Source organism: Lontra canadensis, unplaced genomic scaffold (genome assembly GCF_010015895.1).
Source record: "Lontra canadensis isolate GAN:19392208 unplaced genomic scaffold, GSC_riverotter_1.0 scaffold2, whole genome shotgun sequence".
NCBI classification, from domain to species: Eukaryota; Metazoa; Chordata; class Mammalia; order Carnivora; family Mustelidae; genus Lontra; species Lontra canadensis.
Window position 1 is genome coordinate 57,507,749 of NW_022630996.1, and position 20,773 is coordinate 57,528,521.

The 20,773-nt window shown below is 40.5% G+C and overlaps 1 protein-coding gene and 1 long non-coding RNA gene across 18 annotated transcripts in view; one reads left to right on the forward strand and one right to left on the reverse strand.

Moving 5' to 3' along the window:
• Positions 1–20,773, forward strand: part of ICA1 (islet cell autoantigen 1) — a 142,384-nt gene that overhangs the window by 36,786 nt on the left and 84,825 nt on the right. The window lies entirely within an intron of this gene.
• Positions 1–20,773, reverse strand: part of LOC116877530 — a 29,480-nt gene that overhangs the window by 5,524 nt on the left and 3,183 nt on the right. The window contains exons 2-3 of one of the 3 annotated variants that reach the window (XR_004384668.1): positions 18,518–18,722; positions 5,902–5,993 (exon numbers count right to left, since the gene is read on the reverse strand). This is a non-coding gene — a long non-coding RNA (uncharacterized LOC116877530). Of the gene's footprint in view, positions 1–5,901; positions 5,994–18,067; positions 18,148–18,517; positions 18,723–20,773 lie in introns of those variants that run through there. The other 2 variants (XR_004384670.1, XR_004384669.1) reach the window with 2 other exon arrangements.

A 20,773-nucleotide genomic window follows, 5' to 3' on the forward strand; every position in this document is an offset into this window, starting at 1 on the left:
TGTGATTTGAATCACTCTAGTGAAGAAGACATAACTCAAAAGCACCAAGGATGCAATTAATCATTGCCAGTGTCTTTTTATGTGACAGAATACCAATTAATGTGATCTATAATTCTCTAAGGGTAAGATAGAAAAGACAGCTGGAAATCCTGGGATTTAGTAACTGGTTCTAATTGAAGTCGGATTTTCATATAATGTAAACTTTTTTGTAACGTTGTCACTTCAAAATGCTTTTTCGTGCATAACTAAAAATCAAGATTAGATCAAATGAAACTGCAAAGTGAGGGCATGCTATTGGAGAAATCTTTTTTAATTGCTAATGAATTTTAAAATTAATAGAATAATACTCCTTTGTTTTGTGAAGTGGTTGAGAAGTGGCAGGGTTTGGTTGTGGGATTAACTAATGTTCCATCTGCAATAGACCTCTTCAGAAATTTGTCTGAAGAGAATAGTTAGCTGAGAAGGTGATATGCTCTTAAATTTCCTTGAAATAACTGGTGAGCAGCGGAAGAACAATGTTTCCTTGCTGTTTTAATTATCTTGTATCTATTCAGCCATTTGGCTACTTGGCCATACAAGGATCTATCACACCACTAGGTGGCAGTCATACACTGAGTATTTATGAAAATGCGGAGACTGTTGTATACAATCTTGGTAGTTCTTTGTTTGGTTGATTTGGATGTATTTCAGGGTGTGAAAGAAGAAAAATCAAGCAAATGTCAGGTTTGACATAATATTATGTCAATTATCTTACTCATTTCAAATGACCCATTTGTAATTAGTGATGTTGCTTAAAATCCCTAGATTTCTTTGTTGGTACATCATGTGGAATTGTGAATGGGAAACCCTGCTAGTGATAGATGAAGCGTGTGGGATGGGGGGAAGGAGGGACCTTCTGTTGCTTGATAACTGGGTCACCAATTCCTGATGTACTATTAGATTGATACAAATACTTTTAAAAGCCAAATCTTAACTTCATTTGTAATTTGGAGTCCCTCTCTATGAAATCAGAGTTTATTTTATTTCTAATTATAAATAACCTTAATGTGGTAGCAGCATCTAACTTCTTGGCAAGGCAGATTTCTGAATTCATGGGAAATTTGAACTGAACAGTAAAGCTCACTCATTTTATAAAAGAGAAAATTAAGGCCCAGACTACGTTAGAAATTTCCTGACTTTCTAATCAGGCCAGTAATTTGGTTTGTTTTTGATACTTTATTTGTGGTATAGAGGAGGGCGGAGTAGAGAAGTTAAAACAAAACAAAAAACCTTATCTGCAGAGAATAGTGCCCATCATTTTATATCTACTCTCTCCTTTAAGCTTTGCAATAATCAAGACACAGATTTAATTTTATAGGTGGAGAAAATGATATCTATGTTAACTAGCCCAAGGTCAGACAAGGAAATGAAGGTTAGAATCCTAGAAAATATGCATGATTTTTTCCTTAAAAGAAAAAGACTGACCTAAAATTGACATTTTCTTTATAATACCTGTCCTTTGATTTATTCACTTAACAAACATTTATTTGAGCACCTTTTATGTACCATGTAATAAAAATAAAAATACAGGGCACCTGGTTGGCAGTCAGTTATGCCACCGACTGGGTTTTGGTTCAGGTCTTGATATCATGGGCCATGAGATGGAGCCCCAGGTTGTCATTGGGTTCTGCACTCAGTGGGGAGTCTGCTTGAAGATTCTCTCCCTCTTCCACTCCCCCTGCCCTGTTTATGCTCTCTCTTCTCTAAAATAAATAACTCTTTAAAATTCTTGAAAATACGATTATTCTGGAAGGCAGGACAATTTCATGTAGAATTGTGTTTATTTGGTTTTATTTTGGAGCATAGTTACTAGCTGTATAATGATGAATAAAAACCAAGCTCTTCGTCATTTGGTTTGAATGTTGAAATATTACCCACTCTTTAGTGTCATCAATCTGTTGATTTTGGAAAATATGGTTTAAAGGAATCCTTTGCCATGCAGAAGTAGCTGAGAGATGCCTTACTCTACAATCCCTTGTGTGCTGGATTTAATTTAATAGCTGAACATGGTGTACTTTGAATTTAGGGAAAGAATTTGTTTTTAAGAAGTCTATATTCAGGGCTCCATCCTCCACTATATTAGGCAGGACTGTCGATGAGGACAGGGACCAGACTCATCTCTCACTTTCATACCCCAGGGTCAGACTAGCACCTGGCCCAGGTTAACATTCGTAGAGCATGCTCGGATTCCAGCCATTCAGTCTGAGGTCCCAGACCCATTGTTTCTCCAATCAGTAGGGCATTCTGACCCCACACAACTCACCTTGTGACATTTTGGAAATGACCTAGGGTTTTGCAGTTAAGAAATAGCATTATCAATTTGTGACTTGCTGCTTTCTTTGGAATGAATTTAAATTGTGGAGTTTGCTGTTTGCTTGGAGTTTATAACATGAAATTTAACCGTGAGCAAGCTTGAGTGTTTTGTCCCAGCAGGATTCCATTTTGAACAGAGTCTCCATTCATCTCTCAGAAACATGTTACCATAAGGAATTTCTGTGTCCTCTGGGAGAGGGGTCCAGCTGTGGGTGGTTCCTTAGGAGTCACTGTGGGAGCGAGAATCGCAGTTTCTGCAGAGCCAGCTGCCACCTTCATGGTTCAGCTGATGAATCTGGAACTAAAGTAGTATTTTGCTATAAATTCAGTTATTTGGGTTCACACTTTCTGAGGAGATAGAATTCTAATTCATCCTCACAGATATGATCCCATGGTTGCAGTCCTAAGTATGCATTCATTCATTTACTCATCCTCCCAACAAATGATATGGAAGCCCTACTGCGTGCTGGGCCACGCACACAAAGATACAGTAGCAAATAAGCAGGCATGATCCCTGCCCTCCTGTCGTGTGTCGTCAGTTGGGGATGGAGCAAGTAAATGTGATGCGGTAGGATGGATTGTTGTCTGAGGTGACACATGGTGTCAAGGAGCACCTAGGAGGGGCTTCCTGAGGAAGTTGCATCTAAACAGGATAGGAGAAGATGAGCAGGAAGGACTTGGGTGGAGGGAGAACAGACAGCAGAGCAGAGTTCCAGGCTGAGGGAGACACTTAGGCCGTGGCTTTTAGATGAAAGCAAACAGGGCACCTGGAAGGACCTGAAAGGTTTTTATAACCAGAGTACAAAAGGCAGAGCAGGGGTGGGAATGGGGGTGCCTGTACTATGGCAGCTGGACAGGTAAGCAGGGCCAGACTAGAAGAGGCATCTCTGCGTGGGGGTTGGGGGGAATGGAGGGTGTTGAGGCAGGAAGGAGCCTTTCTGCTCTCACTAGCTCACCCAGCATGTAAGGTGGAGAAGGGACTGGGAGGACCCAAGCTGTTGGGAAGACGTGGGGGAGACATGGGTGCCCCTGATCGAATAGGCAAGCAGACCAGGGAAGGGTATGTTCTGCCCTCTCCCACATTCTGTAATCACACCATTTAATTATAACAGCTCTTCATTCTTCTTAGAAATGAGCAGAATAGTATAAATAAATAGCAAGATCAAGTGTACTTTACCTTCCAACCAATGCTTTTCTCATCATGTTTTCAAAGGGCTAAAAAAACTTTTTAAATAACACGCAGTGAGCATGACCAAAATGATGAATGAAAAACTTAAAATTAAACAAAGCAAATAATCTGTTTTCATTCTGGCACCCTTTGAAGCACATGGGCCTGATGACAGATCTCTCAGCAGCAACACTAATAAGCATTTATTAAGTGCCTATATTTGGTGATGGAAATACAAAGAGGTGGAAAAGCTTGATCCCAGCCTTCAAGAAGGACCCTGCTAGTCATCTGTTCCTTGTCAAAATTACTGTGATGAACAAGACACCTGGAGAGTGTGGCCATATGTAGCTATTCTCCTAAAGACCAAATAATAGGAAATAGATGAATTTCAATGCGCAGAGCTGGATGGCGTAGGAGCGGTTGGAAGCCCCCTCCTGACAGTGTGATTCACCCTAGGAGGGAAATGGACAGGAGACGACACCATGAAGTATTTTACGAGCAGTTAACAACGTGTGATATACGTGCCCTTTGAAGGCAGAGTAAAAGCGTATGATTTAAAAATAGAAGTCAGCTTCTTGTAGCAGATTACATCAGCTTAAGTTGTGAGCTCACAGAAGAGCTTTTGCAGCCTGATGCCCTTGAGAGAGTCCTCCTGTGGTCAATTAAATGTCTTGTTTTTCTTGAAAGTCAGAAATGGGATGGAAGGTAATTATTCTAAATGGAATAAAAGCTGCGTTAGGTGTAAGAAAATAGTTCTGAATCCTCTAAAGAGATAATATGGAAATGTATACGTGGGCATTTGTTATGAGTCGGAGTCCTCATAGACAAGGACAAGGGAACCAGTGTTTTAATGAGGGCCATTTATTAAATGGCTTAATCAAATCCTACAGCATTTGTCTAGGGTTTCATCAGCATAATTCAAAAGGGTATTGTAGGAAACGTGAATGATACACACTGGTATTCTTGGGCTTGTGTCTATTTAAAATAGTGTTAGATTTTGGAGAGCTGCTAATTCACTCTAAGTCCTGTTAGCAAGGAATATGTTAGTGTGAGATGGTTTGTTAATAAAATGGTGGTGGCTTAATATGTGGGGCCTTATTTGGGTCATCAGCCAGGGGTGTTCCTGTGTCCCACTGAAGGTTTGGGTCTATAGAGCTTGGTCAAGGACTAGTAAACAGCAGTATTGACGTTAGAGGCTTTTTTTTTTTTTTTTCCTGTGGACAAAGACTTGGGTTAATTAATTTGACAGTATCATTAATTACTGCTGAAATCATTGGTCTTTGTCAGAGGTCGGGCTCTTTTAGCAATTGAGGGCAGGTCCCATGGGAGCTGGAGACGCCAAGTAATGCAGGAATATCACTGCTCAGCCATCTCCTCATTCTGTGTTAAAAGCCTTTCCTTTTTGCCTGAGCTATCCATCCAGCTTTCTGGCTTGCACGGGTGTTCTGCTTCAGTCCAGTGCCAAGGGCAGGGCTGCGACCCCCCAGTGAGTTGTGATGAGTGAGCGTGGAGAATTTCAGGTTTGGGTCCACACAATAGACCAACCCTATGAGCCTGTTTAATCAGTGCCTTGACTCCAGGGCTCTGCTTTAATTCATACATAAAAGGGGAGGGCGTTTGACCCATTATCTTTTCTGTCTCTTCTAGGGCTGAAATCCTACACACTGGCTTGAGTTCTTTGATGAGTAAAAATTCCTTTTGTAAAGCTAACATACTCTTGAACCTGTTTCATAACCCTCCATCTTCATTTCCTATTTTTTTTGGTGTGCTTGTTGTTTTGGTCACTTAACTAGGGAGCCTATTTTTTTGTGGTCTCCAAGAAGATCAAATCAGGTTGTTAACCCTCCTGCTGGGTGGCTGTTTCTTTACCTAAATGCTATAGGAAAAACATGCCATTCTCATATGGCACAAGCAGGAAGGGAACAAATAATTATATCCTTGCTTTCATTTTTGAATTTCATGAGATGAGGATTTGGGGGGTCTATGTGTCTTTATTGATTTCCCCCTTGGACTCAGTGAATGGTAAAAGTTAGTTTTAGGTTTAAGTCAAGACCATTTGGAAGAGCAGGCATGAAACAGATAACTTGCAGACCTGGTGACCAGCAGGCTACTGCTCCTGTTTGGAAACAGAAAGGAGCATGACTTCAGGGTTGGGATGGTTCTACGCTCTGTCCCCAGCCCTACCTACACCAGCTGTGACAGCTGGGATAGGTCTAGTGAGCCTATGGCAATTTTCTCATTCACTAAAGGAGAAATAGGTACTAGCTGGTCACCAAGCTCTTTTCCAGTTATAACATTATTCTTTCTCTAAATTGTTAAACTCTGGAATTCTTAAGGTTATCTGGAGAGAAGAGTAGACACTGGAACAGAGCTAACCTGTCCTTTGTCACTGAAGGGTTTTCCTCCTCCTACAGCTAAGTACTGGTCTTGTTGAGTCTGCTTGATCCTGTTGCTGTTGATGTAATCTCAGACTCTGGAAAAGAAGAATACTTCACTCATAATTCTTGGGTAGAGGAGAGTGATATTTTTACAAAATGATTCTAATTATCATTTTTTTAAGATTTCATTTATTTGACAGACAGATCACAACTAGGCAGAGAGGCAGGCAGAAGGGGGAGGGGGAGAAGGCTCCCTGCTGAGCAGAGAGCCCGATGCGGGTCTCCATCCCAGGACCCGAGACGAAAGCAGAGGCTTAACCCACTGAGCCACCCAGGTGCCCCCTAATTATCTTTCATTTAGATAATACTTTTGCAAGGGTTAGAAACCTAATGCACATGGGCCAGCCACCTGTTTTGGTAAGTGATGTTTTTATTGTAACATGACCACATGCATTCACTTATGTATTATCTCTGTCTGTCTCCATGATACTGTGGAGAGTTGTGTAATTACAACAGAGACTGTGATCTGCAAAGCCATAATATTTACTTTGTGCCCCTTTACAGAAAAGAGTTTGCTGGCCTCTGATTTATGGGCACCTCTAGTGTGTGCTAAAGTGAGGAAGTTTTAAGAATTTAAAAATGTTTAATTATGATAAAACATATACCATAAAATTTGCCATCTAGCCATTTTAAAGTATCCAGTTTAATAGTATTAAGTATATGCACATTGTTGTACAACAGATCTCCTAAACTTTTTCATCTTGCAAAACTGAAACTGTATACCCATTAAGCATCCACTCCCCCATTTCCCTCTACTCAACCTCTGGTAACTATTATTCTACTCTCTGTTTTTATGAATTTGACTACTTTAGCAACCTAATATATGTGGAATCATGCAGTTTATGTCTTTTTGTGACTACATAATGTCTTCACTTAGCGTAATGTCTTCAGGTTTCATCCATGTTGTCTCATAAGGTAGGATGTTCTTCCTTTTCAAGGAATGATAATAATTTTAAGGAATAATAATTTAAGGAATAATAGCTCATTGTATGCTTATACCACCACATTTTATTTATTCATTCACCCACAGACACATTTAGGGTGCTTCCATCACTTGGCTAGTGTGAATGTGCTACTTATGAACATGGTTGTGCAAATAACTCTGTAAGACTTCCTTTGAACCCCGAATCCATAATGAACAAACATAATAGCGATCTTATAAATGTTTGTATTACTGAATGATATTTAATCCTGCCATTGAATAAAAACAACACTTACGCTATGCAAGTAAGGAATCATTTGATTTTATCATCCTAGAAGATATTGTGTACACATACTAATTCATAATTTATATTCTCTAATTTCTGTTAGAATAGTAAATATTGCTATATTTTTAAAAAATCTGTATAATACCATAAAAGCAAATGTTTTGGTTTAAAATAGATTTTTCCATGGGGGAGTGGAGAGAACTATTTCTCTCTTGAGAGAGGTATCAAATCTTTGCATATGGCGCTTCTCCAGTTGTTTGAGGGAAAAGCTTACTTAACTCTCAAGTTTCAGAGTAGACTCTGGACAAAAGTGTGTTATCGAAGTGTGAACTGATCCCGTCCAAGATAGTTTTCCTTTTGCCAAATTGTCTGGCTTTTCTTCCTAAGACTTATATGTATTGGATAACATATGCAATGTTTCTAGAATTTCTAGAAATTTCTGGTTTCTAGAATTTCGTGGATGATAATATACAAAACATAAGATTTTACTGAGGGGAACCATCAGGTTCCAGATCAAACTTGCTGCCATATAATGAGCCCATTTTATAACAAGGGCTTCTCGGTGCGTTCACAGCTAGAATGTCTTGGATGGGTTCATTATTTCCATGTTTCACCATGTTGTGCTTTTGGCCGCAGGGTCAGAGGAGTGGCTGGTGTCCATGACACACCCTCCCTCCCTTCCCCCCAGCCCAACCGCAGACTGTTCCATCTGCCTCTGTCTCCTTTTGGTAGCTTCTAAAGAAGGTGTCATTTAAGATCATGCTTAAATGGAAAATCACTGTATTCAAGTAGTATGATATACTAGTTACTGTCTCTCTAATTTCCATCTCCAAGTCTGCCCTATCTGTCTACCCCTCCAGATTACCCTCTTCCTTTTGGTTAACAGCTCAAATATTCTCTTTCAGCTAGTCCTCTTATTCTGTCTTGGCAAACTGGTTGCAAGTCTTACCATCTTCAAGAATTTAGTATGAGAGAAGACAGTTGTGCCCTCATGGGTTAGCTAAGCACTTTGGTTTTGAGTGTTTATGCTTTAGGGATCCATCCCACTATGCTCTTATTCTTATTTTATAAAATGGTGGTTTTACTTAGGTACACAAAATAGAGTGCGATTTTATTTAATTTCAAACAGAGGCAGTATATCTGCTATCTCCTAAACGCCAATAACTTTACAGTACTGTAAGTTACTTTTATTAGAGTTAAAAATAATTTCCTTCAGATATGCTCTTCTTTATAACCAGACCTTTCAGTGCCGGGGGGGTGGGGGGGATGATTTGATGATTGTCTGAATTGTCACTTTTACATCAGACTGGATTTTTTAATTGGCTATGGAGAATTAGTATTTCAGAAAGAAAACTACTAAATCACAATTGCTTTGGGAAAAACATGTGTTCTGTGTTGTTTTGTCACCAAGGGATATTGAAAGGTTTTGAGTGGTACTTTTTAAATTATTGGGTTATTTTTTGAGAAACCCCCCAACAAAGTGTTTCTAACAAAATTTATCCAAGTAATACTGACTATGTGATGGAGTCACAGACTGTTAGGGTTTTACAGGTTCTCCTGTCGCTCAGTAAAACTCAGAATCTTCTTGCATCCAAGTCCTAAGGCCATCTGTACTTAGTGTTTGAACTGTCACAAGAATGAGTTCATAGAAAACTAGTATTTCCATTCACAGTTCTGAGGTTAAAAAAAAAAAAAGACGACATTTGATGATTATACTTGATCTTCAGAAAACTGACAATAATAGTAATCTCAGAGGGTGATTAGCCACGGAGGCCCACATGTTATCCAGCATATGATCTGGTCCATGGTAGCTCTCTTCACTAAAGCGTGCAGTTTGTCCACCAGTTTCAACTCTCATGTCTCACAGTGACTTCACTTTGCCTCCTTTAGTGAGTTTTTAGTGAACAGAAAACCTTGAGCAAAAAGCAACTTTAATGTGTATGTGCTTCCTCTCCTAGCGTAACATTTTCAGGACAATCTCAGGTATAATAGAAATATCCCAAGGGAAAAAATTCTGTTTCATATTCAACAGTTATCCCACACTTAATCATTACACAGGATGAATGAAATTCATATATGGGAGTCCTAAAATCTTACATTGGCCAATTTCACATGGACTCAGGGAGTCCTAAGAAGAAGCGGGCCCTTGAAAGGCCATTGGTATAACTTTGACATGAGATTCCCACATGCATTAATCAGGCTTCTGTTGTTCCCATCAGATGAAATATGATTTTAGGGTTTGGTAACACTTCACAGTTGATTGGCTCCTTCTATCCAACTACCCATCTATCTGTCCATCCATCTATTTAAATTCACTCCCCAGCTGTGATCCTGAGACAACCATTGTCATTTAGATGCTGATTCCTTACTGTGGTTCTTCTGGTGACTGCTGACATTGGAATAAGGGATACTTCTCAAGATAGATTAATTACATAAACAAATTGAGGGATGGGTTTTTTTTTTTCCTGCTTTGTTCTTTTAAATAGCGACCCCTTCTCCCCCAGGCCTTCAGAGGTAGGACTCTGCATTCTTATAAGCAAACATAGTTCATGCGTATTAGTTCGTGTTCTGAGAGAGGTCCAGGCTGAGAGACTTGGAAAATAACCCACATATAGGGAAGAAGGGCCATATGAAAAGCCCATAGAATAAAGCATGGGAAATAAATAAATTTATCAAATAGACAGGGAAGCTGAAAAGAAGCTAACAGACTAAAATTTATTACATTTAGGGCCTTGTTCCCTTTCACTTTTTTTTTGTCTTAAGGGGAAAAAGATACATGAGAACCTGGCAATAGTGATTGCTTCTTTGGCAGGGGACTAGGTTGGGGGTTGGGAGGCAGGGGATGAGAATGAGGTTGGCGTTGTACTGTATGCCCTTTTTGTGCTTTTAAAGCTTATGTCCTATGCATGTATTATCTTTCCAATTACATGTATAAAAATAATGAAAATTAATGATATTTGAGTGAGAATAGGTAAGATTTGATAGAAGGAAAGAATATGGGTAGAAAGGGATGCCTGGGTGGCTCAGTTGTTTAAGCAGCTGCCTTCAGCTCAGGTCATGATCCCAGCGTCCTGGGATCGAGTCCCGCATCGGGCTCCTTGCTCTGCAGGGAGCCTGCTTCTCCCTCTGCCTCTGCCTGCCATTCTGTCTGCCTGTGCTCGCTCTCTCTCCCTCTCTCTCTGACAAATAAATAAAATCTTAAAAAAAAAAAAAAAAGAATATGGGTAGAAAACTCTTAAGTTAATGAAAACAGATGAGAAACCAGGTTTCAAAAGTGATGTCACATGAGCAGCTGAATGAGGAGTTTGGAGGATGAAGTCATTTTCAAGAACCATCTTCAGGGAAGAGCCATGTGAGGTGGTTACGTCACTGAAGAGAAGAAGGATCAAAGGCAAATGCCTGAGGGAAACCCACCAAAATCGAGAAAGAGAAGAAGGTTTCTTTTGAAAGCCTTTACTGTGTTCTAAGAGTAGAGTTATGCTTATCCTGAAGGGTTTGGGGGAAAGGTGAGAAAGTAAACAGATAGCTTTTCCCATCTCTTCTCAACTGCATCCCAGAAGGAAAAAGTTCTCTGATATGCATCAGTGAGAATGTAGAGAAAAATCCTTTCCCCCCCCCAAAAAAAAGGGGGAGCTGGGAGTTGTTTCAGAAGGAACAGTCTGCAGGGTTTGGATTCCACATTAGGTCCTTGAAGTTGGGTTGGAGCATCGTATAAGCTGGTATTTGGTCTCTCAACTTGGAGGTTTTCTGCTGGCTTGAATGATGTGTCCTGTGTTCACTGTCCACATCTAACTCTCACGCATGCTTATTAATATACTCAGACGACATCTTGCTGGCACTACGGTATCTCTCTCAACCCTTTTCTCTAAATCTAGCAGTTTCATCAGTTCCTTTTTATAGGTCACCTTCCAGGTTTTACAGATAAAAACGAAGCATACTTATGTGCCTGTGAGCACCAATTTTGTCATTAAAACTTCTGGAGAAGTAATATCCCTTGTCCTAAATCGATCTCTATCCGCTTTAGCTTCCTAGTTTTTATTTTTTACTAGTTTATTTTTAATTCTCTTACCAGGGCCTCCTAATGCTCAATTCTCAAAAGAAACTGAAATACATGCAGATTCTAAACCACGCGTCTTTCTGTGCACACATTGTGGATTGGGGGCCCTGTAACCGAGTGTACATGTCAAAATCAAATATGACCGGGAAGGCATAAGGGCTTCGTAGCTACCAGGGCTCCCAGAGACTGGAGACTGTACTCAGGTTCCACCAAGATTTTATCATGGTCACCATAAATCAGTGTTTTAAAAAGTTGAAAGCATCTTTAATTTTAAAGATTTCCATATCTTCCTCATCCAATGTAGGCAATGCTTCCTTACCCTCCTTCCCCAAGCCCTGCCAGGAAAAGCCAATAATTTGTAAATTGAAGCTTTGTCAGCTCAAGCTTTTATTGGTACTTATCTGGGTCTCCGTCTGCTTTTAATTTTAATTCTTTGCTGAAAGAACTAGCTTGGCCTTTTTTTTTTTTTTTTTAATTTTTGCACATCTTTCCACTTTAAAAAGCAATAGCTAAAAGTAGTGATGTGAGCCAGACAATGGTTTCCAAAGTTAGCCTCCCTCTTTCCTATCTTTAGTGTATTTTAGGTTTGGGGCAAACCTCTTGTTTTCAGTATTGACCTACTTGCCTCTCTCCTCTCCTGTCATGTCCCCATTTCTCCCACCATCCTGCAGTTTCAGCAAATAAATCATGTAAGGAAAATAGACATTAAGAAATTGATGTTAGGAAAGAGGGTTTTGAAAACAAAATGAAGATTTGATCGACTTTTTCACCTATCCTTTGAGAAATGAAGAACATATTTTCATAGAATGTTAAACATGAGTTGTGCAAAAGTCAAAATACTGCTCATTTTAAAGATATATTTTTCCTAGTACAAAAGCACAGCAGATATTTAAGTTCTATGCTGAACAATATGATCAGTTTATTTATATGAGATAATTAACATATTTGAATTTTTTCCCAGCCGAGGGTTTTTCTTAGCATTCTGCCATATAGATAGATGTAGCAGCTACTTAAATATGTACACAATGCAGAATATTTCTGATTAAATATTTGTAAAATGCTCTTCAGTTTAAAAAGCTGTTTCATATTCATCAATTCGTTAAAGCTACACAGCAATCAGCAAGGGCATGAATTCTTCATCCTGTTTCACAGCTAAGACTGAAAAGGCAAAGTCTGACTGACTTGCCCATAGCCACATACATGAATCAGGATTTGAACCTGAGTCCTCTGAATCCAAACTCAATGCTCCTCCTACCATTTCTGCCCCAAGATCTACTTAATCCAATAAATGGATCCCTTTGTGTAGTGAAGTTGCTGTGGGAGAAAATGTTTTTTTGTGGTGGAAGAGACCCGGCCACAATCTTCCAGGACATTCCACACCTTCTGTTCTCATTTTCTCTGACCTCAAAAGCCCATTTTACTAGTACTCTTCAAGAGTACTGGGATTTTTTCTTTCTTCTCTCTAGGCCAGTTCATCAATCTGTCTTCTAAACATCTAGTCACATTTCTACATTCAGCATTTTGCACTTTTCTTCTACCTTGTTCTCCGAGTGCCCTTTTGAGGTGGAATGGCTGGTGTTCAGCGTGGGTTCCTTGGGGTCAGGTACCCGAGTCCCACAGCAATGTACTTCAAGCTCAGAGCCCCACATGTGAACAAATGGTATAAGGCTCATGGATGGAAAGTAGACATCACAAAGGCCAGCGCTCTGTCTAAGGGTCCTATGCATATTGGCTTGTAGGTTTAAAGCCAGGACGCTATGGAAAGACTTTGACTCCTGAGAAGAAAGGAAAAGACAGAGGCCCTACAGGAAATAAGGACAGATAGAGAGCACACCTTCGTGATGTTTTCCCTGAAAGACACACATACAACCAACCTTGAATTAGGGCCTGTGTTGTGTGTTGGTCTGTGTTGAGTATGAGAATTGTCTAAGAAGCGAGTTGGACATGGAGAATCCTGGATTCCACCTGAGGATCCTGATTTAGGAGGCCTGGGGTGGACCCTAGGCATCTCATTTTCAGCGAGCTCTGGAGGCGATTCCCTTGCTGGGGAATCCCTTGACCACATCTTAAAACGTATTTTCCCAGAGCACCACTGTGGGATAGCTGATCCTCACAATGATGACTAATCCATCAAAAAGCAATTTTTCTCTAGCATGATAGACATTCAAAAGGACAGATGTTTAATGGACAAAGATATCTCATTTTTTAAGTTTTAAAAAATAGAGTAGACTTGAATTATATGGAAAAGCCAGTTAAATGAAGCCACTTGATTCTCCCAGGGGTCCTACTGTATTAAGCATTATTGTGCTTTTTGGTAATCACCATATATGTTTTCTTAAACCCTAGAGCCTGGAGATTTGTATACCACAGACACTCAAATATACTTACTTTGCTCATCAACAATCTGTATTAACCTTGCTAATTAAATCTGTTTTCCTGTTTCCACTAAACCCTCCTTAGTGTTCTCCACGCTGACTCGGAAAACTTGAAAAAGCTAGAATGGAGCCTCAGGTTAGTTAATATCTAGAACTGATTACTCAAGATCATGCTGCCTTGTGGGTGCACAGCAAACAATTCTGAGAATTAATTTATATATGTTCAACACAGGGAATTTTCCAGGCAATCTGGCACTAACATGCATATATCCCATTACAAATAAATCCCGCTCCCCCACTCCCCTGCATCCTTCCTGGTTCCTGTGGTTTGTCTACTGCCTGTCACTGGTCCATACACTTAGGACTAGATCAGTCTAAGACTGAGAAGGCTTCACCACCAGGTCCTGCAAAACTGCCGTCATTGTACTCTGTGGCTTGTTATGGTTAACATTATTCAAAAGAAATAATGTCCTGGCTTTGAGGTACTTTCTGTAGTGAGTACCAAGGATGAGGAAGAGTCAGGGATAGTATGAAAACAGTACTGCTCATTTGTTGCAGAATGACATTTCTGTTCTTGCGGGGATAGATGAGAGGCTGTGAAATCATAAATGAAGAATGCCAAGAATATAGTACTTTGGCATTTCTTGACAAATGTCAGCCATTCTTGAGTAAGACAAATAAGACTTTGAAGTTGAATGTATAGTAGAAATGATAACAGAATTAGTAAACACATTACTAAATATTTCTCTTGTGCCAGCATTTTACATAAATAAGCTCATTAAAATTCTTCAAAGGATAGATATCATTATCCCCTCTTGACAGATGAGGATTTTGAAGCTTGAAGAGGTTAAATAACTTTCTTATCCTCACACAGAACGTGGACCAGATGGGAAGAGGTTGTAAATTTACTCAGGTCACCTCTACATACATAAGTCCTTATTTTCTAGACCAGAAGTGTTTTCTTTATGAGAATGCATGGTAGGGACTTAAAGATTTATCAGTTAAAAGAGGGTAAATATTCTCCCTTGTTTCAGTTTAAATACTGAATCTACTCAAAATGTATCTTCCTACTAACACTAGTTTTAGTCTCTTTGGAATGCTCTTTCACAATTTCATCCTACTTCTCCTCCCCAGGAGGGCATTGGGCTGACTACGTCCTAGAATTGGGCAGGGAGGATGGTGTTCTTAAAACCACCCTAAATCCCCTGGCTCTTTTCCTTGTCTTTGCTGCAATATGGCTAGTCTGTGCTTGCATGGTATGTCCCTGAAGCCTATGGCTAGGATAAGCCCTGGTCTCTTCCTTGGCTCTGGTAATGTTCTAGGAGCTTCAGCGACCTTTCCTTGACAAATCACCCTAATGGCAACTCAGACTACCTTAGATTCCAGTTTGGCCTTCAACCCGGGGCCCCTCCCTATCAAGTTCACCACCTGCACCCTCAGCCACCTTCCACTTCCTTCTGCAGGTCAGGTGAAATCTTCTGGATTTCTTCCTTTCCTTACCCAAGAGCCCAAGGATATCCTGGGGGGCTAAATTATGCCCTCTGTCATCAGCTGCACTGCTCTACTTGGATGCAGCTGATCCTGTTTGGAGCCAAGACAGGCTTGAGAGGCAATCCCCTTGCAAACTCCCAGCCAGGTAGTGAGGGAGACTACATTCTGCCTTTAGTGTTTCCCTCCATGCTGGAAGAGAGGCAGACACGTATATGATAACACCAGTGCCATGACCTATTCCCAAAGTCCTGGGAGTAGGGAGGAAGTGATTTCTCAGCTATTCACTAATCTGCTTCTTCTGGAAAATTTCCTTTCTCCGTCCTTTCATTTCACCAACAGGCTCCTTTTCTTTCTCAAGCTGACTAGAAGGCATCCCTCAAAAATCGTCATCAGATCCTCTGTCTAGCCTCTGTCTTTCACTATCCTCAAACTCTGTAAGTGACCTAGTACATTGTCCCAGGTACAACTATGTTCTCAGTATCGATCACTGATCTCATCCACTAAGCCTAGTTTTTTACTTAAGATAATGGGACCCCATAGGAAACACTAGTCTCTTCACAATCTGCAATCCACTTGAGATGATACTGTCCTCTCCCCATGTTTAGTCTCCTCCTCAGATAAGCCTTTTGTTCTTACAATTTACCTGGCTTTGTTGATGGCTCTACCAGTCTCGAGACTCCAGACTCAAACCTGACACATTCCTTATCCTCACTCCCTTTATCCAGTCAGCCATCATATCGCCCACTGAGACTTCCTTCAGAATACCCCTTGTCCTGGTCCCTTCCTCTTGAGTCTCATGCAGCAACACCAGTTCTGGATTTTTATCACCTGGGGTTTTAATAAAAGACCTCTAACAGATATGACCCCCCCCTGTCTTTCTTGCCCCTTTCATAGTCTTCTCCTTCCCCCTCCAACCACCATATACAGACACATACAAAATAGTACCTTCTCTAATGGTCTTGATGGTCTTGTCATGCTGCATCTCTGCTCAAAGATCTACTGTGCTTATCTGTTAACCATGTTCCCTGTGACCTTGCCCACTTTGTCCATCCAGTGCTGGCCCACACTCCAGTTTAACTGGACCATGTTATCATCAGAACAGGTTGAAGCACTGCTTGGCAGTAGAGATACTAAAGCAATAACTATTAATGTGGGGAGAGTCCTAAGGAGCTGAAAACATCCTCTGTTTTCTGTAGATTTTATAGCAGTAGGAGGTAGACTCATTTGGATGTTTTAGATGCAGGAGCCAGTGGATGATCTTGTGTCCTCTTCAGATGTGTCTGTCTGTCCATATGACAGTTGTGTCCTCTTCAGATGTGTCTGTCTGTCCACATGACAGTTGTGTCCTCTTCAGATGTGTCTGTCTGTCCACATGACAGTTGTGTCCTCTTCAGATGTGTCTGTCTGTCCACATGACAGTTGCATCTGGTGAAGGGATCTGGGAAGACTTTTGCTTTTAACCAAAGAGGGAAGTATACTATCAACCTTACCTGACTGTTGTTTCTACCTTACTAAGGAACTGTGTAAGCTTCCTCTAGGTAGAGACCTCATATACCTTTTGAGGAACTTTAAGACCATGCTTTGTGACTCCCTTTGGTACCTTTTATTATTTTTTCCCCTCTGCTTCAGTCAGAAATCTTGTTTCTTTTATATTTGTTCTGTCAAGCATTTTTATATGCCTGTTTGTGCATTAATTGAGATCCCTTGTTACCTAGAGAATGATTCTTGTTTTCAAAAGCACTTTACAACATTGTTGTTCCTCCTTGTCTTCCTGCGAATTGAATAAGAAAGATTTGCCTTGTCCTTTTTGCATCTTATGTTGTGTCTTCTGTAAAGGCAGAGTTTTTCCTTGAAGCACGGGTCAGGATTTTGGCTTCCCTGAGTCTCCTTGAAAGAGGTTCCCAGGGGCGCCTGGGTGGCTCGGTGGGCTAAAGCCTCTGCCTTCGGCTTAGGTCATGATCCAAGAGTCCTGGGATCGAGCCCCACCTCAGGCTCTATGCTCAGCGGGGAGCCTGCTCCCCACCCCCGCCTGCCTCTCTGCCTACTTGTGATCTCTCTCTGTCAAATAAATAAAGTCCTTAAAAAAAAAAAAAAAGAAAAAAGAAAGAAAAAGGTTCCCAGAGAGGCAGATTGACCCTTCTGTGATGGACAGAAACTTGAAAATTAATGGGAATGTTGATCAAGGAGAGAATTGGATTTTTGAAAAGGAGATGTGAATTCCCAAGTGTTTGCCTTCTCTATGGCAATATTTGTGGGTTTTGTTTTGTTTCTTTTGTGTGTGTTTTTTTTGTGTTTTGTGTGTGTGTGTGTGTGTGTGTGTGTGTTTTTGTTGTTGTTGTTGTTGTTGTTGTTTTACCATTTCGCTTTGATTTAGGAGCAAAAAGTTAACATTTGCAAAAAGAACATTCACTTCAAAGATAAATCGACTGTCCACAGAAACTCCAGGCTTCTTTTCCATGCTTTGATCTTCCCTCGTTGGCTTCAGTGACCAGTTATTGAATGTGCCTGCTGTGTTGGATACCATGGAAAATAAAACAGATATATAAAATAGTTCCCTCCTCAATTTTACAATTTGGTTGGGTGGATAAGACATACACCTTTAAGAGAGACTGCTTGGTTGCTCGGTATTCAAATGAATACTATGGTCCATGTATGGCATTTCCTTAGATTCCTGTCCCTTTAGAACTTCAGGAGGGTACATGAAGTCCCACCTAAATTGGGTGAACTTGCCACTTTAAACTAAATGTATATCTATTCCAATTAAAATTCACAATGCAGAGGAGGGAATAACCTCTAATAATAACTACTCACACTCAGAGTGTTCTATTTTGTTCATATTTCATTTTATAAGTCATAGTTCCTGTGCCATGACAGCGACATCATAAGGAGCAAAGTAGAGGCTCCCAGAATGTGATTCACACATGGTCTCGTTGGAGAACCAGATAGAACTGGCACAGACACTTTCCTGGCTGACTGCAGATGGAATGCCCCTTTCAGCCAGGGCATGACTTGGTTGAGAGCTGGTTATGAGACTGCATTTACCAGTCAGGCTTTCTGCCTGGGAAATAGCAGGAAAGAAGCTTAAAGTTACTTCTGGATTCTAAGGCTCTGCTTATTTGGTGAAAAGAGAACAAGGAAAAAAAGAATTATGATGACTACCTTTATGTGGGACGCCTAGAGGCAGTACCAGGTTTTGGAGAAGAGAGAGAGAGAGAGTGTGTGTGTGTGTGTGTGTGAAAGAGAGAGAGAGAGAGCGCTAGAGAATGAGGGTGCACAAGCGTGGGAGTGTGAGAACACACATGCACCCTGAGAATCAGCAATGTAGCTGCTTCCAGCATTTTTTCTGCCTGTCTTTACATGATTATACCACAGTTGGAAACAGGGAGCTATGTTTGTAGTAGATGTTTTAATCCAGCAACTCTCCTTACCAGTCAGCACCTCTGTATCCCATGGCATTTGGCCTGTTTCCTGCATTTTCTTCATTTTTCCAAAACAGTCCTGGGGTTTCTCTGTGCTCTACTTCTGGTGCTTTGGCAGTTTCCATCCTCAGCTTGGTGTAACTCATTCTTCAAACATGTGTCAGTTTCCTCCCATTGAGCACACATGTTGTTAGGCAAACTTGAGGGCACACAGCTTAATGGGAGACAGCAATTTAAGGAAAACAAATCCTATATGAATATAAGTGATAGATATAAGTTTGTAGATACCAACATGTAGCATTCCCCAAGGCATTTCCTGGCTATCTGACCATCTCATTACTAGGTGCTATTTTATATAAATTGGACAAGCTAGCTACCTTATTCTTAACAAACTCCCATTAATATAGTTTTCAACCCATTGAAATAATAGAAGAAGAAGAGCAATACTAAGTTCACAGGTGCCATTAAGTGTTAGCATTCACTCATTTAACAAATGTTTCATGCCCCTACTATGCACAGTACCAGGGATACAGTGCTCAGCAGAACAGGCATGATCTCTGCCCTCATGGAGGAGATAGGGATAGGGAGATAGAGATAGACATAAAATAAATATTTCATACTGAGGAAAACATAACTCAAAAGAAAATTATTACACTCTGGAAGTGTGTGACTGGAACCTCGTTTAGACAGGAAAAGCAGAGTTCTGTGTTTGGTCACTGATTTTAGCTTAGAGCTTGAGGATACAATGGTGACAGCCAAGTTTCAAGGGTGAGCTCTGTGTGGAAGTTACAGAATATGTGAAAGTCCTGGGGTGGGAAAGGGCTAGGAGGAAAGAGACCCAGCTTGTGAGAGCAGAGTCAGCAAAGGGCAAGAGCCAGGTCATGGAGGACTTTGTAGAATGGGTAAAGGTCTTAGAATTTAGGTCCAGGTATCCTGAGAAGCTATTAAGAAAAGGAGTGAAATGATCAGATTTGTGTTTTTAAATGGTTATTCTGTCATATTTTTGGATGTGTACTAAGAAATGGGTGAGGAAGGGAGTGGAGGACAGGCATGGATTGTGGGAAAATATTAATGTATCATTAAGGTGACTAATGATGGTGGCTTGGACAAGAGTAGCAGTAATCAGTATGAAGGAAGGTTGAGGCACCTGAGATCTGCTTTGGGGTTAACACATATGGAAATTGGTGAAGGCTTGCCGATGGGGAGAGAAAGAAGAGTTGAGGATGGGTCCCAGGTATCTGGCATAGTAGAGAGAGGTAGCATTTATTGAGCCATGGAAGACAGGATGAAAGGCAAATTGGAGCGTAAGAACACTAACTCATTCTTCAAGTATCTTATGTAGGAGTTGAGTATGAGATACTCCCAAGTGGGTTTGTATATTTCATTTTGGAGCTCCACAAAGAGGACTAGATAAGATATTTATGTTTAGGATTTGTTGGTATCTGTGACTGATAATGCATGAGAAAAGATGAGATCCCTTAGGAGAGGGTTTGGAATACAAAGACAAAAAGGATCCGAATTTAAGCATTTAAGGGTTAGGTATGGGAGAAACCAATGAAATGAAGAGAAAGCAAGATTATTTGGTGTCATGGCAACCAAAAAAAAAAAATGAAGTTATTTCAAAGGAAGAATCTGTCAACTCTGAATTTCCCCACTGTTATGTAAAGATGAATACGAATAAAAGGTCTTTCTGGATTTAGCATTAGACAAGTACACTTTACAGAATTATTGAATAAATGTGCATATATGGAAAGAAAAATGGGGAGACATTAGGAAAAGGGTAGATGGATGTGGGAACATCTCTTTTTGAGAAGCTTGGATGGGAAGTAGAGTACATGGAGGACAGAAGACTAAGCCTGATTTTTCCTGATAGGGGACACTAAAGCATGTTTGACTGCAGATGAGAAATGGAAGGGAGACAAAGTACAAAGTTAACAAAGAGAAAGGGCTGTCATGGTGCTAGAGGGTCCTTGTGTAGAAGACTAGAAGGATTGGAATACAGAGCCCACACAAAGAGAGTAGTCTTTAGTAGGAAGAGGAAAGAACAGGAGGGTGAGGGGAGCAGGCAGTGAAGAAATGGTGGAAAGATTGTGGATCTGGTGGTAGGAAAATTAGGGAATTCTCATACGATGGCTATAGTTTTTTCCTTGAAGGATCAGAAATAGACATCCCCTGAGAATAAAGGGGTGGGGGAGAGTTGGGTTTAAGAAAGTAGGACAAAGCATAACATATTTGACTAAAGGAACATTTAGTGGCTTGAGGCCC